The sequence below is a fragment of the Elaeis guineensis genome, chromosome 3 (genome assembly GCF_000442705.2).
Source record: "Elaeis guineensis isolate ETL-2024a chromosome 3, EG11, whole genome shotgun sequence".
NCBI lineage: Eukaryota > Viridiplantae > Streptophyta > Magnoliopsida > Arecales > Arecaceae > Elaeis > Elaeis guineensis.
The window spans coordinates 79,799,719-79,827,596 of record NC_025995.2 but is presented as its reverse complement, the minus strand read 5'-3'; the positions used below and the strand labels follow the sequence as shown (position 1 = coordinate 79,827,596).

The window sequence follows — 27,878 nt, the reverse complement described above, 5'->3', positions numbered from 1 at the left end:
ACTCTGTTAAATGTTCTGATGCATTGCTGAGAATGCTTTCTGGGCCGGCGGAGAGAGCTCTAATATTATATGAACCACTAACTATTCCTACTATCCAAGATTATGTGATAACACTCAATATATTCATAATTGCATAATTCCATTGGAAGCAGGGTGCTACTTTTCCCCTCAAAAGACAATTGGAGCATTAGCAAAACAAAATAAGAAAAAAATCATGGAGCAAATCTATATCCACTTTAATCAAATAAAGTATAATCAGTTCCTCTGTCAACGTATGAAATAATACTAAAAGAACAATGAAATCATGGAGCAAATCTATATCCACTTCGATTGAATAAAATATAATCGGTTCCTCTGTTAAATATATGAAATAATACTATTAACCGTAGTGAAAGGTGTATCATCACTTTGAAGGAATAATTACCAGGACAAGACTCATGTCACTCTGTCCATCAAACTAGGAAAACCGATTCAACAATTCAAGCCTTGTAAGACTTGACTAATCCATCATAATAACTCTTAATTTTGTAAACCCATGTATGATCCGACAATTTATCAAACAAAGACCTAAAATCCTAATGCAGGAGGATCAAAGAGCTCAGTGAAAACTCCTGACATCTGAAAGGCTTATGGCAAACTTGGATTCAGAAGCCAGAAGAATAGAGAATGTGCAAAAATATTTGCAGAAAAAAAAAAGAAAAGGAACAAAAGAAAAGCATGGAGAAAAAAAAAAGGAGCTTTACTACACAGCTTATTTATGCTAGTATTCAGATTTCATAATAAGAAAATGATAACAACCGTTACAGAAATCATGCTAATAAATGAAAATGATATAAAATAATATTAACAAAAAAAATTATTATGAAATCACGTCAATAAAAAAAATATTATGGATTGTCATATTCATCTAAAATTATTGCACAGGATAAGGGCCAGCACAGAAGAGCTTATTTAAACTAAACGCAAATGTAGGCTCAAGATTTGGCAGGTAACGGAGACCTTAGTTTTTCTTGTCGTTCTCCGATAATATGATGTGCGGACTTTCGGTAGAACGGAACAAAATGTATATTATTTTATTGATCAATGTTTTTCTTTCCGCCTCAAACAAACATTTTTTATTGATCAATTTAAAAGAAAAAATAGTTGAACTACTGCATGACTCTGACAATTGTTCTTGGTTCTTTATGTGTGTGGGTTGTTAGTAGTTCCTATCATTTTCAATTCAAGAAATGGGGTTGGCAAGATCTCCATCTACTTCCTCAGCTGGTATATAAAATACAGTGTTTGCCAAACAGAAACCAACCACAAAATCTTTGAAAATATATTCTGTGGCGTCAGCACTTGGTTGGAAATAATGTTTTAAATGGAATGGAAAGATCCCATATCACACCCCAAACTCTATACTTGGGTTGGGAACACGGCACGGCTAGATATAATGCAATTCTAAATTATATACAAGGTCTGATATGTCTGAACCAAATATTTAATACCAAGAGATAAATAATTTAAGCAAACTATATATTATTTACTAAAAATTTTAACGATCCCAAAATTATATGGTTTAGATACATCCAATATCAAATACAAACTTAACTACTATTACCTTTCACCAAAAAGTTTCCATCTCAGTTCGATGTAGCTAGTTATTCTGTGACTTTGAAAAGAAATAAAAATAACGGTACGAGCTAACAGCTCAATAAGGATCTCCTAAGCATGTACAAAAACATGAAAGGATAGTAATTTTTTTAATAAACATACTCATAGAGGAACAATGATTCAAATATCAAAAATTAATAAGTGAGTACTTATATGCCCAACTCAATAATAATGCTAGGATGTTCATCAAATTTCAAAACATAATATTTCAATGTATACAATATTCCATCATCAGCAACTTTGATATACCCGTCATATATAACCAAATCAGCAAGTTCGATTCAACTAAAATTTCCTTTTAATTGCTATCACATCTATTAACACCCATACTAAGCTATGATTCTTATTTATTATTTTATTATGATATGTATAATGTAGATGAGATCCAAATTTTTGATATTTGGACTACTCATGGTCACGCTCCTACCTATGACTAATCATACTAGAATATCATATTTCCACCCATGACAAGGTTATGTTGATAAAAGTACCGTGTTTCTACCTGTGGTAAGGCCATACTAATAAAAATACCACATTTCTACTCGTGGTGAGACCATACTAATAGAAATACCACGTTCCTGCTTGTGGTGAGGCCGTACTGATGTTGTAACTAGTCTAGATGCCCTAATTTTAAATTATTATAAATTATAACTTTTATTTTATTACTATTATTAGATTATAAATTATTTGTATATATATAGTTTATTTATGCAATTGACAAAATTTGGGATCATAAAGAATTAAAGCTTGCAATACAATGCCAGTATACGATGCCCACAATTTCTAATATATGATGTCAAATATTTATAAACAATGCAAATGGTTGTGATTAGAGATTCTTACCTTTGATAGCTAGCAATTCCCTTGATGTGCCCATCTGAACTGTCATGCACCTAAAATATTCAATTAATCCTAAATCAACATTCAATGGTAGAACAATTTAGAACTCACTCTCTTTTCTAACTTATATGATTATAACCTAATTCTCTTGATTTTTAAAGTCCAATCTACCATTCTACCCCATGATAATAATCATAACTTGCTTAAGAAATTAATGGATTAGATTTTACCTCAATTAGTAGGATTGCAAGGGATTCCACGTCGATCTTTTCAAACCTCAAGTTGCTGCCCATCTATAAATAAATTTGATCTAAATTACAAACTAGAGAAGCAAATAAACCCAAAATTAATCTTTGATTAAGATTAATCATCTACACAACAAGGACATAAGGCTAGATTAAAGAAGAACATAAGGTTGTTGAGAGTTTACGAGGAAGATGGTAAAGGGTTTTGTCTATTTTTGAGGGGAAATAAATAGAAAACTAGGTCTACAACTAAAAGAGGGAAGAAATAGAGTTATTCCTCTCTTGATGAAGAAAAGGATGACAATATTATCTTCTATCTGGCTACAACCTATATATGAGGAGGTTTTAATCCACTATAAAAAAATAGATTATTAGCGACGGCTAACTAACATCACTAAGAGCAAGGTTGCCGTCATTAATACTATTAGCGGTGGCCTCTCGTCGTTAAAATTTAGTCAAAAATATCATCATCGCTAATTACCATTATTAGTGACGGCAAATACTCCATCTCTAATAAAGATAATAGTGATGAGAAAGCTGTCACTAATAAGTTAAATTTTTATTAATTAAAGTTTAAAAAACTATTAGTGACGGTAAGATCATCACTAATGCCATCGTTAATAGTTTTTTAATTTTTTTAAAAACTATTAGTGACAGCATTTGCATCGCTAATGCCGTCGCTAATAGTTTTTTATTTTTTTTTAAAAAAATATAATTAAATATTTTAAAATCTATTTTAACCACAGTAATAAATAATAATATTTTTTAAAATTTATTATAAATAAAATAATAATTATTTAAAATAATTATAAATATAAAAATAATTATATTATATTAAAATATAAATTATATAATTTTAAAAATTTATATTGCTTTACAAATATCAAAATTACAAACATATCCAAAAAAAATCATGTGAGATCCTCCTCATCCTCCTCCTACTCCTATATGTCCTCTCTAGCAACTGATGGATGAGAGCCGGATATCCCAGCATCCTGTAATGAAAAAAATAAAATATTATTAATAAATTTTGATATAAAATTATATATGTTGATACAGAGACGTATAGTTTGATATACCACTCTGATTTTTGAACAGATTATTTCTATATATTTTATTCGATGATATGGATCTATAGACACCCTTGGTCCATCGATTGGATGGTTAGATTGAATTTTTACTTCTTAAGTTTCCTTCCCAGACTCAAGCCTAAATATATAAAGTTTTTAAATATAAAAATTTAAAATAAATAAAAAAATTATAGCTAGACTTATCTACTGTTATGACTGTGATAATGACGATCATATACAGATCTTGGAGAATCTCAATGACTGCATCATGGACGGCATCTCAGAAGCTCTAAGGTCACTAGCCCTAAAGCCTCCGCACGACCTCCTCTACAAATGCATCATCCCATATCTGGGTCATCGAGGCTTGAGAGGAGGAGTATCGAGTTGCTAGAGGTTCAAAGCTATGGTCGAATCCTATGATCCGGCTCCTACTTACCCCTTCGGTGGCCCTGAACCATCGCTCGAGATCAAGGAGGGGCTGAGAGGATGGATCCTCACCGTGCCATGATATAAGATACTCCGCATAATCCGCCTATATAGTTTAAAAATTTATTAGTACATATATATCAGTATATATAAAAACTTAATAAATAATATTTTAAGATTGTTACAATGATTTTTTAAGATCTAAGATCTAAGTAATCATTAGTCCTCTTAGATTGGTACGTGGCCTCCCATATTTGTAGCTGCTCTGGTGCACGACCCAACTGACGTGTCTATAATAAATAAATAATAAAATTAAATTAATTAAAATATGCATATGATCAATTCAATATGAAATTAATTAAAGTATAAAATTTTTATCAATCTATCAGCCACAACATGTGTGCCAACGAAGCCACCAGTGTGCTTGATCGGATGCTGTTGGACAGACCGATTCTACCATGCCCTCTGTCACCTATCAGGGTATTCCTCAATACTCCACTGGTTGCAGAGGGCCTCTCATATATCTGCCCGCATCCAATGATTTGTATAAGACTTTCAGTCTAATGGTGACTCGAAACTGAAGTGCTCTATGGTGGACTGTCGAAGGCTGTACAATCCATCCCGAAACCTCGGTATGGCTACCTCTTTGAAGGTCTGACGGCCAGCCTCCTCATCCTGAGGAGTCTTGAATCAATAGTATCTCTGTAAGTAGAAGCAACTGTGTATTAATAAATAGAATACAAATCTATCATGAATTTAAAAATTAAATATCTTTGACTTACCAAGAATATCTTCCAGACTACATTAGGAGCCCCCGATGGCCAACTGGAGAACTCATTCACTGGCCCCAATATTAATCATCGGATGATCCTGATAACCACATGAGGCACCCTAGGCTCTATAAATATGCTGCAAAATTGATTTTGAGCAATAAATGTTAATCTCTAAAATGGATAAATTTTAAATATATTCAGTGAAGATATAGTACTTACGAGTGGCTCTGAATGTGGACAAGCTCTCTATCCTCCAGCCAAATCAGAAGTGCTACAAGCCAGATGGGTCCTCTACCACGCCACTAACTCTGAGAGCCAAACACTACTCCATGTGACTGTGGGGTTATTGGTGACCCCACGACGTTCGAACCTGAAAGTATTAAAACATCATAAAGAATATTATATTAGATAAAAAAAAAATAAAATAACATAAAAGAGAATATCTAAAGTATTAGAGTTTACCATGTGGTATGTGTGCTACAGAACCATATAAGCTCTGGCTGCATGAGAGCTCTCTCCTTGACTGTGATGGCTCCGATCTCTGGAAGACATGATCTATAATCTCTGAAAATAAAAATAAATAGATTCATGAATTAATTATATAATTATGGGTGGCAATGCAAGATTTAAAATGATGCAAGACAAATATTTAGATATTTGGTACCCTTTGGATATTTGATACCTTTTAGATGGATATTAGATAAGTATTTAAAATGAGTCAGAGGTCTAAAAGTTCATCGCAAGCAAGGAGCACTACTCATCGGCCTCTTCAGATATTTGGTAGCCTTCAGATTCTTCGTCCAATTCTTCCTCTTCTTCCATTTCTTCATTTTTGTCTTTTTTTCTCCTTCTTGGATAGGATTGTCTTTTAAAATAAACTCAGAATAATCTACCTTCTTATGTTGGCCATCACATAGGAGAAAATCTAGAGCATCCAACTCTACATCTATGAAAGACTAATAAACTCCAGATGTTTCATCCTCCTGAAAGCATTCTGGTAAATGGGGCTCTTCTTCTTCTTTGAGCGCGTAATGAATGGCTTGAGACTTAATTTTACATATAGTCAACTATTTTTTTCTTCCTCTCTCCTTTGATGAAAAAAATATTAAATTTAATTTAAATATTAATAATATTTAAATTAAATATTATTAATTTAATTTAAATATTAAATCTAATTTAATCACATCTAATAATATTAATTTAAAAATATTAAAAAATTTAAATAATGGCATTTGGCGACTGCTGTGGAGCCATCATCGCCACCGTCGCTAATACTCACCAAACCCATGGAGATGGTGCTGCGGTACAGACGTGGTGCTGCGGCACGGACGTGGCGCTGTGCCACAAACGTGGTGGCACAGCACCGTAGGAGAAAAAATGGAGGGGAGCAAAGAGGAAGATGGGGGAAAGAAGGGGGAAGGTGGGCTCGGGGCTCGAGGGGTCAAGGAAGTGGTCAAGGGCTTAGGGAAGCCGGATCCGATGATGAAGGAAAGAGGGGTATTGAAGGCGATCAAGGGGAGGCAAGCCGAGAGCTCGGGGAGGCGAAAGGCAGTCAGAGGCTCAAGAAGGCGGTCGGGAGCTCGAGGGGGTGGCCGGGGGTTCGAAGGGGGTGATCGAGGTTTCAGGGAAGCAGGATCCAACGATGGGGGAAAGAGGGAGACCAGAGGTGAGGAAAAGAGGGAGGCGGTGGCAGGATGAGCAAAAATAAAATATCAAGAACCGACGAGTGGATTTTAGAGTTAGTATTAGCGATGATAAAATTTTCGTCGCTAAAGCCATCACTAATAACTATAGCGATGGCAACTGCCATCGGTAATATTTTTAGTGACGGCGTACGAAACCGTGTCAAAGCCCATTGGTAAAAATTATTATTAGAGATAGCAGATTGCCATCGATAATGCTGTTGCTAAAATCAATTATTAGCGATGATAAAAATACAGCCGCTAATGTCCATCGCTAATACCTTAATTTTTTTATAGTGATCTTTCTTTCAAATAGAAAAATACAGCAAGAAATAAGAAAGAAAATTAGTTTAAGGTTTATCTAAGTTTAGTAGGAAGAAGAGATGGGCTGATGTTTAGCATGGAGGAAAAGGAGGAGAAAAAAAAAAGAATAGAGAAGAAGAAAAGAGAAGAGAAGATGTGGGAGAGGGATGATGTGTGTAGAAGAGAGAAAGAGCTAAAAAAATGGAAGAGAGAGAGGGCTGATGGTGTCTATGTGGGAGAGAGAGAGAGATAAAAGGAGGGAGGGTGATGAGGTTTTGGAGACAGATGATGGGGGAGGTGGTGGGACTTCCATCGCATGGAATAGAGGATAAATCCTCTATTTCGCTCCAATTATATCACCACTTTAATAGGCGGGCTAGCCATATGGATTGGCTGGGCCAGGCCTTACATCCTCCCTCCTTAAATAAAATTTTATTCTCAAAATTTACATACCTAAGTCTATAAAAAGTTGAGGATATCTTTCTTTCATCTTGCTCTCTAACTCCCAAGTCACTTTTTTTTCTGTGTGATTACTCCATTGATCTTGATGTAAGAAATAGTGCGATGTCTCAGACTTATTTTTTTTTATCTACCATTAAAATTGGATCCTCTTTATATGTTCAATCCTCATGTAGCTGTAATGGCTCATACTCTATTATATGGCTAGGATCTTGTATGTACTTCCTCAGCATTGATACATGAAATATGTTATGTACATCAAAAAGAATAGATAGTAATGCTACTCTGCATGCCACTTTTCCAACTCTATCCAAAATTTCGAAGGAAGCCATGTATCTCGAATTGAGCTTGCCATGGATAGCAAACCGCATCAAACCTTTGGAAGGCGATACTTTTAAGAAGATATGTCTCCAACTTAGAACTCTAACTTCCATCTTCTATTATCTGCATAACTCTTTTGAGTATCTTGAGCTGTTCGTAACTTTTTCCTGTTTGATTGGACTTTCTCTATAGTTTATTGTACTAGTTCAGGACCCAATAACCTTCTTTCACCAGCATCACCCCAACAAATAGGAGATCTACACTTTCTGCTATATAATACTTTGAAAAGAGCCTTCTGGATACTATCCTGGTAGCTATTATATGCAAATTTTATTAGAGGCAAGTGGCTATCCCAAGAACCTCCCAGATCTAAGACACAAGCTCTTAATATATCCTCTAGAATCTGAATGGTTCTTTCAGATTGTCTATCAGTTTATAGATGAAAGGCTATGCTAAAGTTCAATTTGGTGCCCATGGCTTTATGAAGACTTCTCCAAAACTGAGACACAAACCTACTATCTCTATCTGATACTATAGAAATAGGAACTCTATGTAATCTTACAATTTACTCAATATACAACTTGCTAACTTTTCCAATGACATTCCAACTCTAAAAGGCAAGAAGTGAGCTGACTTCATCAATCGATCAATGATCACCCATACAGCATTGTTACCTTTAGGGGTTCTAGATAGACCCATCACAAAATCCATGATTATACGTTCCCATTTTCATTGAGGAATAGAAAGAGATTGCAAAGATCCTGCGAGTCTCTAACATTTAGCCTTTACTTGCTCACAATGTCCTTCATGCCATTCCAAAAATTTTCTCATAGATCCTGATACATTTTGGTACCTCCAGGATGCCTGGTATAAGGAGACCTATGGGCTTCTTCTAAATTTTTTTTCTTCAATTTTGAATTTTTGGGGACACAGAGTCTATTGCCAAACCTTAAGGAGCCATCTTTATGAACTCGAAACCCTACTAGAGCTCCAAATTCTACCAACATCTTGGTCTTCTGGAGTTCTAGATCTTCACTCTGAGAGGCTTTAATCCTTTCAATTAAAGTGGATTGTATTATAAGATTAGCAACTTGAGAGTTGACATCATACAAGCATACTTCAATATTCAATCTTTCCAAATCCATCAAGATAGTCCTCTGTGAAGTAATTGAGGCTATCAATTCAGCTGATGATTTCTACTCAAAGCATCTATTACCACATTTACTTTTTCTAGATGGTAATTGATAGTGAGATCATAATCTTTTAGTAACTCTAATTATCTTCTTTGTCTCAAATTCAATTCTTTTTGAGTGAATATATACTTCAAACTCTTATGATCAGTATAAACTTCACAAGGCTCTCCATATAGATAATATCTCCATATTTTTAGAGCAAAAACTATAGCTGCTAATTCTAAATTGTGAGTGGGATAATTTTGCTCATAAGATTTCAGCTATCAAGAGGCGTAAGCTATTATCTTTTCATTCTGCATCAAGACATAGCCTAGGCCCTTTCGAGAGACACCACTATAAATAGTGAAACCTCCTATTCTAGATGGAATGGTCAACACTGGAGCTACAACCAATCTCTTCTTTAATTCTTGAAAGCTCTACTCATACTTCTTTATCCATTCAAATTTCACTCATTTTTAGGTTAGACGAGATAAAGGTATAGCAATACGAGAGAATCCTTCAACAAATCTACGATAATAGCCAGCTAATCTCAAGAAACTACGTACTTTAGATATATTAGTAGGGTGGCTCACTCAACCACTACTTTTATTTTCTTTGGACCAATAGAAATACCATTTTTGAATATCACATGCCCAAAGAAGGCAACACTATCAAGTCAAAAATCATACTTTAGGAGCTTTGCATAATGTTCCTTTTCTCTAAGAGTTTGCAACACTATCCTTAAATATTTCTCATACTCTTGTATACTCCTTGAATAGATTAAGATATCATCAATGAATACCACTACAAATTGGTCTAGATAAGATTTGAATATTCTATTCATAAGGTCTATAAAGGCTGCAAGTGCATTAGTCAATCTGAAAGGCATGATCAAAAATTCATAATATCTATATCTTATTCTAAAAGTCATCTTAGACACATCACTAGTCTTAATCTTTAGTTGGTGATAGCCAGAATGAAGATCAATTTTTGAAAAAATTTGTACTCTCTATAATTGATCAAATAGATCATCAATTCTCGATAAAGGATATTTGTTCCTTATTGTTACCTTATTCAACTTTCGATAATCAATATAAAATCAGAAGCTTCCATCTGTCTTCTTCACAAATAGTATAAGAGCACCCCAAAGAGGTACACTAGGCTAGATAAAGCCCTTATTCAATAATTCAAGTAACTATTCCTTTAACTCTTTTAATTCAGTAGGAGCCATTCTATAAGGAGTCTTAAATATAGGACCAGTTTCTAGAACCAAATCGATAGAAAACTCAATTTTTTGATCTGGAGGAATCCTAGAAGTTCCTCAAGAAAGACATCAGAAATTTTTTTTACAACTAAAATATCCTCTAGCTTCTATTCTTTTTGTCGAGTATCTCTTACTACAGCTAGAAATCCTTCACATCTCTTCGTTAGAAGCTTCCTAGCTTGAAGAGTAGAGACTAACTTTAATGAAAAATTTGATCCACTGCCTGCGAAGCTAAATTTTGGCTGATCTAAAATATGAAAGTTCACTATTTTTTTTAAAGCAGTCTATGGTAGCATGATATATTGCTAACCAATCTATACCAAGGATTATATCAAAATCCCTCAACTCCAACACTAACAAGTCAACCACCATTTCTTTATCTGCAATATTCAGGGTGTGAGATTTGCAAATAAAATCTACTACAATAATGTTACCATTTGGGATAGAGACTCCTAGATCAGACTCAAGTGGCATGGGTCAAATTTCACTATTCCTCCTAACAAAATTAGTAGATACACAAGAATGTGTAACACTAGGGTCAAACAGAATATGAGCATAATTAGATGACACCCTGATCATACCCAGCACACACATTCTCAAGTTTAGCTATAATTCTAACTAAATGAATTTCTATATATGAGGTCAACTTATTAAATATGATAGAAAAGAAGATAGCACTAAATACCTGTGCTGCCATAGAATTAGAAGCATTAACATCCTGCTAAGTGAGTGCATAAACTCTTCCTTGGATCTTCGATCTCTGCTGCCATCCTCCTTGCTGTGGTCTTAATTGAGGGCCTTGATTAGCTAGGGTACATGTATAGGTTGATACCCCGATCGTACCATAAGCTCTCTTTTCTTAAGACATACATTTGTCTTATGGCCTGATTGGCCATAATTGAAATATACTCCTGCAAACCCTATACAATCCCTTATAAAATGAGGTCCTCCACATCTATGGCATTGAAGAATATCTGAGGGCTGCCTTCTATCTCTTGAAGGTATAGGGACTAGCCTTATATCCCTGATTCAGCCATCCTGCTACTTTGACCTTGAGGACCACTCAGGCTAGTCCTCTTTCTTAACATTCCATCTCTTTCTGTTTGGGTATCATTAAGTCCTTTCTCTATGACTAGTGCTTTATTGAGTACCTCCTTGTACTTAGAGGGCTTAAAGTTGGATGTATACCTACTGCTTAATTTGGGTTCTGTTGGTGCAAAAATCCACCGGTGTCAGAGAAGCTGGAGTCGAGGGAGTCACGGTCGCTGTCGGGACCTGCAAAGAAAGTCTAAATCAGAGTTGGAGGTGCTCCGGTAAGACCCTCCGATGCTCAAGTTAGTTCTCTGCTTCAACAAGAATGGAGTGCTCGAATGAAAATTTTAGCAGAGTTTTGAGATAGAAATTAGAGCTTAGAGAATAACATAACTGGGGTCCCCTTTTTATAGGCGAAAAGTGCAACAGACTGATAGTGACGTTTGTAACCGCCTGGTAGTAGGCCATTCGGGGCCAGGAGGAGTTTGTTATGAAGAGTAGAGGAGTGGAGTCGTGGCTATCACTGTGGCCTGCCACGTGGAGCCTGTTGCAGGGAGTGGAGCAGTATCCATTATCGTGACTTGCCAGAGAGCGGTAGAGCCGTGCGAAATCCGTCGCAGGAAGTGGAGCAGAGTCGTGGCCATTACTGTGGCCTGCCAGGGAGTCTAGGCCTATCGATCGAAGCTCGGTTGAGGTGTTTGGCGGAGAGAGATAGCTATCCATCTGAGAGGAGCTCGGATGTTGCTAGCGAGCCTTCTATCGTTGGGTGCCTTGGGCGTTAATACTGCAGGCGAGGGCCATTTATTGTAGGAGCTCGGTCAGAGGCTTTCCATAGACGAAGTTCAGTTTCATGCAGAATTCGACAGAGGGTCGATCGGTAGTGGATGTCGGATGGTGCTGGAGAGGTTCATCCGCTGGAGGGGTCCGGCTGCTGGAGTCCATGTGTCGTAGGAGTTCGTCCGGAATCTGTCCGCTACAGAAGTTCGATCGGAGTCCGATCTCCGTAGAAGCCTGGATGGAAATCATTTGTCGAGGAAGCTTAACCGAAGCCTGCAGTAGAAGCTTAGAGTAGATCACTTACAGTAGAAGCTCGGAGTCCGACCCTTGTAGGAGTTCGGATGAGGTCTACCTACAACAGGAGTTCAGGGTGGAAGTCCGGCTCCCGTAGGAGCCCGGACGAAGGCTACCTGCAGTCAGAGTTCGAGAAAGAAGTCCAGCTCCCGTAGGAGCTCGAGCGAAGTCTACCTGCTCGGAGAAGAAATTCGGCTCCCGTAGGAGCTCGGATGAAGTCTACCTGCAGTCGGAGTTCGGGAAAGAAGTCCGGCTCCCGTAGGAGCTCGGGCGAAGTCTACCTGTTTGGGAAAGAAGTCCGGCTCCCGTAGGAGCCCAAATGAAGTCTACCTATTTAGGAAAGAAGTCCGGCTCCCGTAGGAGCCCAGATGAAGTCTACCTGCAGTCGGAGTTTGGGGAAGAAGTCCGACTCCCATAGGAGCCCAAATAGAGTCTAGAAGGTGGTCGACCATCGTAGAAACTTGGATGGAGTCCGTCCATCACGGAGAATTCGGTCGACACTGGTGGGGGTTTATCCGTCGGCAGAACCTGAGAACATTGCGGAGGCTCGGCCGTCGGAGAGGTTCGGAAAGATGTCACTGAAGGTCGGACGTCGATAGAATCCCTGGAGGGTCACTCCTGACACGAACTTCGGCTGGGGGGTATTTTATACCCAACACCAGTCTCTCTACTTTCGAGTTCGAGTTTCGAATGAAGGAAGTACAGAAAAATTTTCACAGTCGAAGTTGCTCTCTTGAATCCTGCGCACGACCGCCCTCGAAAATCCTGACATTTAATGCACGCGTGTTGGAGTCTTTTTTCAATTAGGGCGATCTGAAGAGTCCTTTCGAAATTTTCACTAGAGCATAGTCCCAAGCGCCACACCATAATGGTCCTGCCAGCAGTCAGCCCTACGCCACGGTGAGTGGGACACGTGGTGGGCGTTGGTTGACCTAGGGATATCCGCCACCATAACTGTGCCAGGCCCTGTTGCTTATTTAAATCCCCTCCTTCCCTCTAGGGACTTCATTTCGCCTGAGAGTCCAGACGACGCCTTTCTTCTGCCTGAGAGTTTAGCCACCCATCGACGTCCTTTTCGACCTTAAGCATTCTTCGCGCCAATCTTTGCCATCTTCGTCGGCTCCCCACCGCCTTCAGTCTTTCGAGCCCTTTCGAAGAGTTCTCCCGTCAGGGCTTCTGCCCCGGAGGTCAATCTCGAGAGGATGCTACGGATCGAGAGGAGTAGGAGGGGAAAACAGTGGCCTGCAAGTTCAGCGGCTGCCGAACTGCCACCGAGGGTTCCCACAGCTTCAAAGGGGGCTCGAGGGAGAATTCCTTCAACAACAGGGATTTAATAACGAAACCAGCCGGTGAGCGCATCTTGCCCGAGAATTTTGAAGTAGTTGAACAGGGTGACACCGGTCAAGGGGGTAGAGTTGCCGTCATAAGCTGTGGTGGGTTTCTTGACGTCGTCGGGGTCGAGGGATTAGAGGCGGTCGGTGCTGACGGCGGGATAGTAGAACTTGTTGCGGGGGCGGTGGAAGTAGCACATGCCGACCTCGCCGAAGTACCTAGGATGGCGGTTGTCGGGGAGCACACGGTGGTGGTGCATGCCTCCGGCGTCATCGCGGCCTCTGGGGTACTTTCGGTTCTTCCCGATACAGGTCGTCGTTGCCGTTGCCGTCGCTGCCACCGCCCCTTGAATTCTATCCCCCCCTTTTCCCCCTAGGGTTGGGGTTTCGGCAATGGAGCGGAACGAGGTGGGGGTCGAGAGCTGATGGTTCATCACACGCACTGAGAAATACTACTGAGAAGGATAGAACCGGAAGGAGAAGTCGAAAGCTTGGAGCGGTCTCTAATGTATTCTTTTCAAGTCTTGTAGTAATGTTCTTTTTTCCTCGGTCCTCAGGGCTTTGTAATGTACACCTTGTTAATCGAGAATGAAAAGGAGATTTTTGTTACCTTGTCCGTACTTTGCGTCAAATTATCGCCTACCGAACTTCTTTCATTCACTATTGTTATTGTTGTATTCCCCACTTTTTTTTTTGTTCGATGCCGATGTTGTCTGGAGGTTCCTGGTCGTCGCCACGTCGGCTTACTTTTCTTGTCATCTTTCTTCTTCAGCCTCAAGGGCTCTGTAATGCATACTTAGTTAATGACATGAGAAGGAAATTTTCCATTATTTCTTTTACTCACGTGTTGAATTATCGTTTGCCGAGCTTCTTTCAGCTTTTGCCTTGCTTGATATCGATGTCGTTCGGAGGTACCCGATCGTCGTCGCATTGATCCATCCTTTTGTTTATGGCCGCAGATTTGTCCGGGACCATTCGAGTTTGACGCCTCCTTTCAGAGTTCGAGCTCGGAGGTCTGAGCTTCTCGTCGCTCCGAGGAAGCCGTCTTATCCTTGGCCTGTGTTGAGAGCTCTTTTGGAGATCGAAAATTTTGATAAGAACCCTAATCCTCGCTGAGACGAGGCTCCCTGTATCTTTGATGTAATTTATTTTCTATTTGTCACTGATGCAGTTCGTCGCTTTCCTTTTTAACCCCCCTCTCCTTTTTCTTTTTCTTTTCTCGAGTGAGGGTTTTTCCTCTGCTCTTAGTGGGGTCGTGGGAGCGCAGAGGGGCCGCTGAGAAGGTTCTCTTTTTCTTATCTGGTCTTGAATGACCAGACCTTAATCGGTGTCGGGACGAGGTCCTTCTCCTATTTCTGATGTAATCGGTTTCAGCTCAAGTTAGGATGAGGTTCTCCTTCTGTTCCTAATTGGGCTGCAGGGGCACATATTGGCATTGCAGGACCTCTCCTCCCATCCGATCTAAGGGTGATCGGGCCTTCACCTTTGCTCATGTTAGGGCGAGGTTCTCCTCCTGTCCCTAACAGGGCTATGGGGGCACATATGGGCGTTGCAGGGCCTCTCCCCCCATCCGGTCTAAGGGTAATCGGGCCTTCGGTTTTGCTCATGTTAGGGCGAGGTTATCCTCCTGTCCCTAATAGGGCTGTGGGGGCACATATGGGCATTGCAGGGCCTCTCCCCCCATCCGGTCTAAGGGTAACCAGGCCTTCGGCTTTGCTCATGTTAGGGCGAGGTTATCCTCCTGTCCCTAACAGGGCTGTGGGGGCACATATGGGCGTTGCAGGGCCTCTCCCCCCATCCGGTCTAAGTCTAACCGGGCCTTCGACTTTGCTCCTGTTAGGGCGAGGTTCTCCTCCTGTCCCTAACAGGACTGTGGGGGCACATATGGATGTTGCAGGGCCTCTCCCCTCATCCGATCTAAGTGTAACCGGACCTTCAACTTTGCTCCTATTAGGGCGAGGTTCTCCTCTTGTCCCTAACAGGACTGTGGGGGCGCATATGGGCGTTGCAGGGCCTCTCCCCCCATCCGGTCTAAGGAGGATCGGGCCTTCGATTGTGTCGAGATGAGGTTCTCCTCCTGCTCCCGACACGGTTTGTTTCGATTGTCCTGTCGATATAGGCTCTTGCCAAGAGAGAAGATATGTGGATATAAAACTTTTATTTAAAGTAAAGTTATCGGTAATACATTCGTAAATTTTTTAAGCTCCATGGTCACGGGAGGTCTGCTCCTCCGAGCTCCTTGAGGTAGTAAGTTCCGGGCCGGACTACCTCCTTGACTTCGTACGGGCCTTCCCAATTTGGGGTAAGCTTCCCTCGATCCTAAGGTTGCAAGACAGCGGCTCGTCGAAGCACCAGGTCTCCTGCTCTGAAGATTTTGTTTTTGACCTGGGAGTTGTAATAGCGGGCGACTTTCTGTCTGTAGGCTGCCATCCGAACTTGAGCTACCTCCCACTTTTCTTCTAACAAGTCGAGGTTGGCTTTAAGGCCTTGCGAATTGTGATGTTCGTTGAATGCCACGACTCGTGCCGATGGGAGTTTGAGCTCAATTGGGATAACAGCCTTTGTTCCGAAGGCTAGAGCGAAGGGGGTTTCTCCCGTGGGCAATCTTTGGGTAGTTCGGTACGCCCACAACATATGATAAAGTTCGTCTACCCAAGTTCCCTTCACTTTTTGAGTCTTGTCTTGATTCCTTGCAGTAGAGTTCTGTTGGTCACTTCGGCTTCATCGTTGGCCTGAGGATGGGCTACCGATGTGAAGTTGTGGGAGATGTTTAGGTCTTCACAAAATTCGGTGAATCTCGCTCCCGCAAATTGCCGTCCATTATCAGTAATTAGGGTTCTCGACAGGCCGAACCTGCAAACGATGGACTTCCAGACGAAGTCTTGTACTTTAGCTTCTGTGATTTTCGCCAGCGGTTTGGCTTCAACCCACTTGGTGAAATAGTCAATTGCTACCAGGAGGAACTTCCTCTACCCCGACGCCACGGAAAAGGGTCCAAGGATATCCATTCCCCATTGCGCAAACGACCATGGGGCGCTCAAGGGTGTAAGCTCGGAGGCGGGCTGTCTCTGGATGTTGGCATATCTCTGACATCGGTCATACTTTCTGACGTATTCAATGGAGTCACGATACATTGTCGGCTAGTAATACCCTTGGCGGAGCAACTTGTGGGATAATGATCTAGCCCCCAGATGGCTTCCGTAGATTCCTTCATGCACCTCCCACAAGGCGTAATCAGCTTCCGAAGGTCGGAGACATTTTAAAAGGGGCAAAGAGTATGATCTCTCGTACATCTTGTCCTCATAAAGGATGTATCGAGAGGCTTGATTTCTGAGCTTCCGAGCCTCTTTTGCATCATGAGGGAGAACCCCGTCTCTGAGATATGCCACCAGTGGGTCAATCCAACTGGGTTCATGGTCAATTTTCATCACGGGCCGTGATTCTTTCGTACTTGGGCACTTCAGAACTTCAAAGAGAACACCCTTGGGCAATTCAGCCAGAGCCAACATAGCCAACTTGGAGAGAAGATCGGCCTTGGTATTTTTTGCTCTTGGAATCTGCCTGATGTTAAAGCTACTAAAGGCGGGGACGAGCTCCTTTACCTTTCCAAGATATTTAGCCATGCTGTCCTCCCATGTTTCGTAGTTTCCGCTGACTTGTCCCACTACCAATTGGGAGTCGCTGTAAACTTGGAGCCGATCTACTCCTAATTCTTTGGCGATCCTCAATCCTGCGATCAAAGCTTCATATTCTGCTCTATTATTGGTTGTGGGGAATTCGAAGCGCAGCATGTACTCCACGACGATCCCCTCCGGACTGATCAAAATTAGGCCCGCACCTGTACCCGACATGTTGGAGGATCTGTCCACATAGAGGGCCCAAAAGCAATCAGGGGGGTCTGTTTCTTCTTCAGAGGAGTTCAGTCAGGACTTCAGGCTGTTAACTTCACCTTGTTCAGGTTCGGCCTCCTCCGAGATAGTGCATTCTACTATAAAATCTATCAATATCTGGGCTTTTACTGTCGGCCTAGGTTGATAGTTGATGTCGAATTCTGTGAGCTCGATCGCCCATTTCGCTATCCTCCTGGAAGCATTCGCCCGGTGCAGAATCGCCTTAATCGGCTGGTCGGTGAGCAATGTTACGGTGTGCCCTTGAAAGTAAGGTCGGAGCCTCCGGGCTGCAATCAACAGGGCATAAGTTAGTTTCTCTAATTTAGTATACCTGGTTTCGGCGTCTCTCAACGCACGACTGATGTAATAGATCGGCCGTTGAATTTTTGCTTCTTCCTCGATAAGAACTGTTGCGAGGGCCATAGGGGAGACGGCCAGGTACAAGAACAACTCCTCTCCGGGCTCGGACTTCGCCAATAGCGGAGGTGAGCCGAGGTAGCTCCTTAGTTCTTCGAACACCTGTTGACACTCAGTGGTCCAACAGAAGTTCTTCGACCGCTTGAGGGTTTGGAAGAAGGGTAAGCACCATTCGGCCGACCTCGCAACGAAGCGATTCAGGGCTGCCACCCTCCCTGTAAGGTGCTAAACCTCTTTTATCGACTTCGGGACGGCCATCTCCTGGATGGCACGAATTTTCTCCAGATTGGCTTCAATCCCGTGCCCCGATACTATGAAGCCCAGGAACTTCCCTGAGGTCACTCCGAAAGCACACTTAGTCGGGTTCAGCTGCATCTTATATTTTGAAGGACGCCGAAGGTCTCCTCGAGGTTGGCGACGTGGTTCGTCGAAGATTTGCTTTTCATGAGCATGTCGTCCACGTAGACCTCCATGTTGCGGTCGATCTGCTCTTTGAAGATTTTATTCACCAGCCGCTGATAGGTCGCACCTGCATTTTTTAGGCCGAAAAGCATGACCCTGTAACAGTAAAGACCACGGTTAGTAATGAAAGCAGTCTTTTCTTCGTCTTCTGACACCATTCTAATTTGATTATAGCCGGAGAATGCGTCCATAAAGGTGAGAAGCTCATGGCCCGAGGTTGCATCCACCAGTTGATCAATTCTGGGCAGAGGGTAGCTATCCTTTGGGCAGACTTTATTCAGCTTTTTGAAGTCTATACACATCCTCCACTTGCCGTTTGCCTTTTTGACTAGGACAACATTGGAAATCCAGTCAGGATACTTAACCTCTCTAATGAATCCGGCTTTTAGGAGTTTATCCACTTCCTCGACTATCGCTTTTTTCCTTTCCGATGCATGACCTCAGATTTTTTCTTTCGTCGGTCGATGCTTTGGATCAACGGCCAGATGATGTTCCATGACCTCTGCGTCAATCTCCGGCATGTCCGCTGGAACCCAAGCGAAAACATCCGCATTCTTTCGTAGAAAATCAATGAGCTGCGTCCGCACCTCTTCCCCCAGGTTGGAGCCGATCTTCACCACATGCTCTGTATTTCCATCATCCAAAGGGATCGAAACCAGATCTTCGATTGGCCCGCCCCTTTCCTCAGCGAGATCGTCGCGGGCATCCAATCCATCGACTGGACAGAGGTCATATTGGTCACTTCTTTGCAAGGCTATGCTGTAGCAGTGTCTGGCCAGGGCTTGGTCTCCCTTGACTTCTCCGACCCCCTGGTTAGTAGAAAATTTTAATTTCAGATGGTAGGTCGACACCACGGCCCAGAGGGCGTTGAGGCCAGGTCGGCCGAGGATTGCATTGTAGGCTGATGGTGCCTTCACCACCAGGAAATCCACCAAAGCTCTGGATTGTCTTGGATATTGACCTGCAGCTACAGTCAAAGTTATTACCCCCTCCATCGGGATAGCATCGTCGGTAAACCCTACCAGAGGGGAGCTAATCGGCCCCAAATGACCGTCAAGGATGGATATTTTTGAGAAGGCATCGTAGAATAAAATGTCGACCGAACTTTCATTGTCGACAAGAATGCGGCGCACATCGTAATTAGCTATATTTAAAGAAACTACAACTGCATCATTGTGGGAGAATTGAACTCCCCGAGCATCTTCCTCAGTAAAGGTTATGGATTCCTCAATCCTTTGTCGCTTGGGAGGTCTGACGAATACACCGGCTGTTCCCTACCGAAATTCTCTCAAGATGGTGTTGGTGAAATCGGTTGGAGGCCGATCATCGGACTGCTCCATGCCGACTGCTGTTGCCGGAGGAAGAGGGGCCTGGGAAATCAGAGATGGGGCCGGGGCTTGCGGAGCTCGCTGAGATCTGGCCGCGGAGGTCATTGACCACCTGGAGGATGCCCTTCGAGGAGGCACCAGGTGGAGATCAGGCAGGAAATCGGAGAAAAAGATATCAGAGAAGATGACCGGCAGCAGTCCCGTTGAGCACTCCTTTAAGAATAAGGGTATTGCGAAGACACAGCCCTTCCTCTAGTGCCAATCCTGTTGGTGCAAAAATCCACCGACGTCGGAGAAGCTGGAGTCGAGGGAGTCGCGGTCGCCGTCGAGACCTACAAAGAAAGTCTAAACCAGAGTTGGGGGTGCTCCGGCAAGACCCTCCGATGCTCAAGTCAATTCTCTGCTTCAACAAGAATGGAGTGCTCGAATAAAAATTTTAGCAGAGTTTCGAGATAGAAATTAGAGCTTAGAGAATAATGTATCTGGGATCTCCTTTTTATAGGCAGAGGGTGCAACAGACTGATAGCGACGTTTGTAACTGCCTGGTAGTAGGCCGTTCGGGGCCAGGAGGAGTTTGTTATGAAGAGTAGTGGAGTGGAGTCGTGACTATCACCGTGGCCTGCCACGTGGAGCCTGTTGTGGGGAGTGGAGCAGTATCCGTTGTAGCGACTTGCCAGAGAGTGGTGGAGTCGTATGAAATCCGTCGCAGGAAGTGGAGCAGAGTCATGGCCATTACTGTGGCCTGCCAGGGAGTCCAGGCCTATCGATCGAAGCTCGATTGAGGTGTCTGACGGAGAGAGGTAGCTATCCATCTGAGAGGAGCTTGGATGTTGCTGGCGAGCCTTCTACCGTTGGGTGCCTTGGGCGTTAATACTGCAGGCAAGGGCCATTTGCTGTAGGAGCTCGGTCAGAGGCTTTCCGTAGATGAAGTTTGGTTTCACGCAGAATTCGGCAGAGGGTCGACCGGTAGTGGATGTCGGATGGCGCTGGAGAGGTTCATCCACTGGAGGGGTCCAGCTGCTGGAGTCCATGTGTCATAGGAGTTCGTACGAAATCTGTCCGCTACAGAAGTTCGGTCAGAGTCCGATCTTCGTAGAAGCCCGGATGGGGATCATTTGTCAAGAAAGCTCGGTCGAAGCCTGCAGTAGAAGCTTGGAGTAGATCACTTGCAGTAGAAGCTCAGAGTCCGACCCTTGTAGGAGTTCGGATGAGGTCTACCTGCAACAGGAGTTCAGGGCGGAAGTCCAGCTCCCGTAGGAGCCCGGATGAAGGCTACCTACAGTCGGAGTTCGGGGAAGAAGTCCGACTCCCGTAGGAGCTCGGACGAAGTCTACCTGTTCGGGGAAGAAGTCCGGCTCCCGTAGGAGCCCGGATGAAGTCTACCTGCAGTCGGAGTTCGGGGAAGAAGTCCAGCTCCCATAGGAGCTCGGGCGAAGTTTACCTATTTGGGGAAGAAGTCCGGCTCCCGTAGGAGCCCGGATGAAGTCTACCTATTTGGGGAAGAAGTCCGGCTCCCGTAGGAGCCCGGATGAAGTCTATCTGTAGTCGGAGTTCGGGGAAGAAGTCCGGCTCTCGTAGGAGCCCAAACGGAGTCTAGAAGGTGGTCGACCACCGTAGAAACTTGGATGGAGTCTGTCCATCGCAGAGAATTCGGTCGACACTGGTGGGGGTTTATCCGTCGGCAGAAGCCGGGAACGTTGCGGAGGCTCGGTCGTCGGAGAGGTTCGGAAAGATGTCGCCGAAGGTCGGACGTCGGTAGAATCCCTGGAGTGTCACTCCTGACACGAACTTCGGCTGGGGGGTATTTTATACCCAACAGGTTCTAAGCCCAATCTCAAACTTTCGAACCTGATTTTTTTTTTTGTACTAATCCTAAAGAATAATTGGCTAGCTCTCAAATTTAGTGCATGTTGAGCAACTGATATATTACTTTGCCTCAATTGGCAAAACTCCTCATACTCTTGATACAAAATACTATGAGAAAGGTATTTTTCACAGAAGGCTTCTCTAAAGACTTTCCAAGTGATATGTGCAATATCTGTACCCAATCTTTCCCTTTATATCTTCCACCAACACGAGCTTCTCCATGCAAAATAAAAGGAGAAGTATAAAAAACTTTCTTCTCTTGGGAATATTTTAACACCTCAAAGATTTGCTCTATCTCACCCAACTAGCTTTCAGCCCCCACAGGGTCAGAGGCACTCTAAAAAGGTGACGGGGCAAATTTCTTAAATTCTTCTAAGCCAATATGATGCTCTTATTAAACTCTGACATTTCTTTACTGCTAGGGAGGAGGATTGCTATTGATGTTGTGGTTGCTGCTAATGCCCTTATTGTTGTATAAATTATTGCATTAACTGATTCTATTGTTTTATTATCTTCGTCATATCAGTTTGTATAGTAGTTTGCTATTGCACCACTCCTAAAAGTGTTTGAATTAATTGGAAGGAGTGAACTTGCTTTCTGAGGGCAATCCCAGATCCACCTTGCATTCTTGCCCTTTAAGAGCTCCCAGTAAGGTTGTCATTATCCCTATGATAGTGTATATTGCTTGTCAGTGTAGAAGGAATACTGGTTTGGTGTTTAGCAAGCATCCAAGCATATTAGAGCTATCAGCAAATTGTGTAAGCCTTCTCACATGTCTTCATCTGCTACCACAAACCATCTTAGCCTACACTAATCAATATTTGCATTCAAAATCATAACCAATCCTAATTATTAGTAGTCAAAAAGAATTACACAATTCACAATGATATACTACCTAATCTACACTCCCAACCAAAGGTTTACCTACGCACACTCATGTAAAGCTTGTCCTTAAGAATCTTAAATCTAGCATCTGATACTATCTCTGTCACATCCCAAACACTATATTTGTGTTGGACACATGACATAGCTACATATCCCGTGGAGTATAATTCTAGATTATATGCAAGGCCTAATACATCTAAACCAAATATTTAATACCAAGAGATAAATAACTTAGGTAAACTATATATTACATTCTTTACTGAAAATTTTAGTTATCCCAAAATTATACGGTTCAGATACATCCAATATCAGATACAAACTTGACTACTACTATCTTTCACTAAAATGTTTCCACCTTAGTTCGGTTTAGTTAGATATTCTGCAGCTCTGAAAAGAAATAGAAATAATGATATGAGCTAACAGCTTAGTAAGGATCACCTAAGCATGTACCCAAGCTTGAAAGGATGATAATTTTTTTAATAAACATACTCATGGAGGAACAATGGTTCAAATATCAAAAATTAACAAATGAGTATTTATATGCCCATCTTAGTAATAATACTAGGATGTTCATCAAATTTCAAAGCATAACATTTCAATGTATACAATATTCCATCATCAGCAACTTTGATATACTCATCATATATAACCAAATCAGCAAGTTTGATTCAACTAGGATTTCCTTTTAATTGCTATCACATCTATTAACACCCACACTAAGCTATGATTCTTATTTATTATTTTATTATGATATGTGTAATGTGGATCGAATCTGAATTTTCGATATTTGCACTATTCATGATCATGCTCCTGCCTATGACTAGCCAAATTAGAATACCATGTTCCTATCCATGGCAAGGTCATACTGATAAAAGTATCGTATTTCTATCCATGGTAAGGCCATACTAATAAAAATACCACGTTCCTGCTCATGGTGAAATCATAGTAATAGAAACACCACGTTCCTACCCGTGGCAAGGCCATACTGATATCGTGATTAGTCCAAATGCTTTAATTTTAAATTATTATAAATTATAACTTTCATTTTATTACTATTATTAGATTATAAATTATATATATATATATATAGTTTATTTATGCAATTGATAAGATTTGGGATCATAAAGAATTAAAGCTTCCAATACAATGCCAGTATATGATGCCACAATTTCTAGTATATGATATCAAACATTTATAATCAATGAGGTGGTTGTGATTAGAGATCCTCCCCTGATGTGCCAATCCGAACTACCGTGCACCTAAAATATCCAATTAAACCTAAATAAACATTCAATGCTAGAAAAATTCAGAACTCACTCTCTTTTCTAACTTATATGATTATGACCTAATTTTTTTGATTTTTAAAGTCCAATTTATCATTCTACCTCATGATAATAATCATAATTTGCTTAAAAAATTAATGGACTAGACTTTACCTCAATTAGTAGGACCGCAAGGGATTCCACGTCGATCTTTTTAAATCTCAAGATGCTGCCCACTTATAAATAAATCTGACCTAAGTTAGAAACTAGGTAAGTAAATAAAGCCAAAATTAATCTTTGATTAAGATTAATCATCAGCCCAACAAGGATATAAGGCTAGATTAAAGAAGAACATAAGGTTGTAAAGAGTTTATGAGGAAGATTGTAAAGGGCTTTGTCCATCTTTGAGGGAAAATAAATAGAAAACTAGGTCTACAGCCAAAAGAGGGAAGAAAATAGAGTTATTTCTCTCTTGATGAAGAAAAGGATGGCCATATCATCCTCTGGCTGCAACCTATAAGGAGATTTTAATCCTTCTTTCAAATAAAAAAATACAGTAAGAAATAAGAAAGAAAATTAGTTTAGGGCTTACCTGAGTTGAGTAGGAAGAAGAGATGGGATGGCATCTAGCATGGAGGAAGAGGTGAAGGAAAGAAGAAGAAGAAGAAGAAGAGAGAAGAAGAAAAGAGAAGAGAAGATGTGGAAGAGGGACGATGTGCGTAGAAGAGAGGGAGAGCAAGAAAAATGGAAGAGAGATAGGGCTCACGTTGTGTGTGTGGGAGAGAGAGAGAGATAAAAGGAGGGAGGGTGACATGGTTTAGGAGACGCATGATGGGGACGCAATGAGGCTTCCATCGCACAGAACAGAGGATAAATCCTCTGTTTCGCTCTAATTGGGTTACTGCCTTAATAGGCAGGCCAGCCATACAGACTGATTGGGCCAGGCCTTACATTCCAATAGCAAACGCCCACATAGAATATCAATGTGTAAGTACTTTAATAATCTTTCCAACTAACCTTAGCTAATGATGTGGGATCCATTCATCAAGTCTAGCGCATGAGGATTCTAATTGGTGATCCTCTTTAATCATCACCAAACAAATGGATACTTCTCTGATTCTTTCTATTTTCTTTTTCTTTTCCTTTTTGGGTAGACGAGGGATGTCTTCCAAACTAGCATTAGCCCTATTGCATGGAAAACTTCTTAAATGCTTGTTCAGATAGAGTAATTCTTTGTGCACTATATGCGGTACAATAAAATTGACATGGCACACACCATCCAATCATATTGGATCATGTAGTATAATTAATAATGAGACAGACATTTAATACCATGCAACTATTTTTTTATCTAATTTTTTTAATAAAAATATTCTTTTCCTCTGTAAAACCATGAAAGAGCAGTATTATTATTTTTTGATATCTTTCTGTGAGTATATATAATATTCTGAATAATATATATAATTTTTTATATTTTTATATAATATCTTATTGATTATTATAATTTTTTGATATCTTATATGATGTCATGTGTCTTTATATAACATCCTGAATAATATATATTACTTTCTGATACCTTATATGACTTTTTATAAATATATATGATATTTTGAATAATATATATAATTTTTTATGAATATATATGATATTTTAAATAATATATATAATTTTTGTATCATTATATGATATTTTGAATAATATATATAATTTTTTAATATTTTATATGACTTTCTGTGAATATGTATGATATCCTTGATAATATATATAATTTTTTATAAGTACATATGATATTCTTAATAATATATCTAATTTTTTATATTTTTATATAATATTCTTTATTTATTATAATTTTTTGATACCTTATATAACTTTTTATTGGTTATAATAACCAATAGGATATCATATAAAGATATAAAAAGTCATATATACTGCTCAGAATATCATATATATTCATAAAAAATTATATATATTATTCAAGATATTATATATATTGATAGAAAATCATATAAGGTATTCAAAAATTATATATATTATTTAAGATATCATATATATTTGTAAAAAGTTATATATATTATTTAGAATATTATATATATTCATAGAAAATTATATAAGACATCAAAAGTTATATATATTGTTCAAGATGTAATATAAAGATATAAAAAATTATATATATTATTCAAAATATTATATATATTCACATAAAGTTATACAAGGCATCAGAAAGTAATAATACTATTCATTCTTTGTTCTACAGAGAAAAAAATATTTTTATCAAAAAAAAAATCTGAGAAAAAAATTGAATGACATTAAGTATCTGTCTCATTATTAATTACGCTACGTAGTCTAATATGACTGGGCAGTATGCTCCATGTCAATTTTGCTACACTACACGCGATGCATAAAGAATTTTTTGTTCAAATATTCTTGCAGAAATCAAAGTCTGTTGACCCACCCAACCCACACCTAGTAAAGACTTGTCCAAGTCCTGGCCTTATTGGTTTGTTGGAAGAAAAAAAAGATCCATAGAGGCCCTTTTCTCCTTCCCACAAGATTTGGGCTGAGAGATATGAGTTGATATGAGCCATGCTTAATTAGGTGGCTCAATCCAAGAATCCACTAAGAAATTCAGCCCAATTCTATTGGATTATCCAAATAGACTCTAGGTACTCTAATAATTAGCATAATAGACAGCAATTATGTAAGAAGCCAGTTCTCTTTTTTTTTTCTGCATGATTTCAAAGCAAAGTTTTAAAAAAAAATAGAGCAAATGGAAGTCTCCTTCTCCCTCTCGATCTCATCGGTAGGAAGCCAATTTCGAGAGGAAATCAGCCTCCCTCCACTCTATTTAACGAGCTTCACCCTCCCTCTTGGATTTTATACCCAGGTCATTGGAGATCGTCGATGATTTTCTATTGTTTCTCTTCTTCTTCTTCGAGGATGACCTTCACTAAGATTGTCAAGAATCATAATCGACCACCTCAGGAAGCTAGGTACAATACTGAGATCCTTAAATAGATCTTTTCCCCATCTTCCTTAGCCCTTGGGAGCCTTGATTTTGACCGACAATCACCAAAATTTTTTAGAAAAATGAAGCCCCTATTTTTCTCCTTATTATTCTATTGTTTTTTCTTGATTTTCTAGTGTCAATCATCACCACCAATCACTAGGATGGATGACCGTCAGCTATTGCCACTATGGTCCCAGCCACCGCTAGTCGTGAGCCCCCTATTTTGGGGAAAGAGGGGAAAGAGAAGTCTCCTATTTTGCCAAAAGAGAAAGAAGAAGAAGAAAAGAAAAAGAAAAGAAATAAAAAATTTGAAGGAAAAAGACAAAAAAGGATCGAGTTTCTCTCTCTTCTCTCTACCTTCTCTCTCCATTTTCTCTCTCTATGAGTTTCTCGCTCTAGAGATCTTATGGACTAGTGGAGGGTCCAAGTATTTAGGTAAATCCAAATCAATTTGTTGACCTTAGAAGGGGTTTAGGGTCTATAATATTTGGATATTTTTCATCCTTAATTATATATGATTTTTTATTTGACTTTGACCTTGATTATGTAGAAGTATAATTGTCTACACAAGAAGGTACCATGCAGAATGCCTTGATCCAGAGTTCATAGATCGAGGGATAAATCGATTGTTGTGCTTGAGTCTGAGATCAATAAAAGTAAGAATCTCTTTATATGATTATATATATATATATATATATATATATATATATATATATATATATATATATATATATATATATATATATATATATACATATATGTATATACATATATATATATATATATATATATATATATATATATATTATATATATATACATATATATATGTATACATATATATATATATATATATATATATACATACACACACACACACAACATGCATGATGATTTTGGCTTTATTTGGATATATGATTTTTATTATATACGTATCACATGTTGACAATTTTGGTTAATAAGAATATGATATCTAATTTTTTTGAAATTGAGCAAGATATGTAATACAAATTATTAAATGATGTATTGATTGTGTAAGAAGATTAGGATTAGCCATGATGTAGATTGCTGATCATGAATCGAATCATGACACCTTGTATTGCTAGTCATAGCTGAA

At 40.0% G+C, this 27,878-nt stretch overlaps 1 long non-coding RNA gene across 3 annotated transcripts; it reads right to left on the bottom strand.

The window, feature by feature from the left end:
* On the bottom strand, window positions 1-24,581 carry LOC140856475 (uncharacterized). Of its 3 annotated transcripts, XR_012139682.1 has the most exons (7): window positions 24,348-24,581; window positions 23,930-24,004; window positions 5,473-5,574; window positions 5,230-5,380; window positions 5,020-5,146; window positions 2,727-2,789; window positions 1-2,549 (listed from the first exon to the last, which is right to left on the bottom strand). It is a non-coding gene; the product is annotated as an uncharacterized lncRNA (long non-coding RNA). The 3 variants fall into 3 exon arrangements; XR_012139681.1 differs by lacking the exons at window positions 1-2,549; window positions 2,727-2,789 and adding an exon at window positions 4,573-4,939; XR_012139683.1 differs by lacking the exons at window positions 1-2,549; window positions 2,727-2,789; window positions 23,930-24,004 and adding an exon at window positions 4,573-4,939.
* Between the last annotated feature and the right edge of the window lie 3,297 nt (window positions 24,582-27,878).